At 51.5% G+C, this 715-nt stretch overlaps 1 protein-coding gene across 1 annotated transcript in view; it reads left to right on the forward strand.

The window, feature by feature from the left end:
* dlst (dihydrolipoamide S-succinyltransferase) overlaps nt 1-715 on the forward strand; it is a 20,570-nt gene that overhangs the window by 18,602 nt on the left and 1,253 nt on the right. The window lies entirely within an intron of this gene.

Raw genomic sequence — 715 nt, forward strand, 5'->3', positions numbered from 1 at the left:
AGATACACACATGCTGTCTATATAATTGTGCGTGTGTGTGTGTGTGTGTGTGTGAGAGTGTGTGTGAGTGTGTGTGTGTGTGAGTGTGTGTGTGTGTGTGAGTGAGTGATTGTGTGTGTGAGTGTGTGTGTGTGTATGTGTGTGAGTGAGTGAGTGTGTGTGTGTGTGTGTGTGTGTGTGTGTGTGTGTGAGAGAGGGAGTGAGTGTTTGTGTGTGTGTGTGGGACTGTAGTGTGTGTGTGTGTGACAGAGAGAGAGAGAGTGTGTGTGTGTGTGTGTGTGTGTGGGTCTGTAGTGTGGGTCTGTAGTGTGTGTGTGTGTGGGTCTGTAGTGTGTGTGTGTGTGACAGAGAGAGAGAGTGTGTGCGTGTGTGTGGGGGGGTCTGTAGTGTGTGTGTGTGTGTGTGAGACCGAGAGCGAGAGAGTGTGTGTGTGAGACAGAGAGAGAGAGAGTGTGTGTGTGTGTGTGTGTGTGTGGGTCTGTAGTGTGTGTGTGTGTGTGTGAGACCGAGAGCGAGAGAGTGTGTGTGTGTGACAGAGAGAGAGTGTGTGTGTGTGTGTGACAGAGATGTGTGTGTGTGGGGGGGGGTCTGTGGTGTGTGTGTGTATGTGTGTGAGACCGAGAGCGAGAGAGTGTGTGTGTGTGACAGAGAGAGAGTGTGTGTGTGTGTGTGTGTGTGTGTGTGTGGGTCTATAGGGGGTGTGTGTGTGACAGAG

The sequence above is a fragment of the Sinocyclocheilus grahami genome, unplaced genomic scaffold (genome assembly GCF_001515645.1).
Source record: "Sinocyclocheilus grahami isolate Dianchi unplaced genomic scaffold, SAMN03320097.WGS_v1.1 scaffold881.1, whole genome shotgun sequence".
NCBI lineage: Eukaryota > Metazoa > Chordata > Actinopteri > Cypriniformes > Cyprinidae > Sinocyclocheilus > Sinocyclocheilus grahami.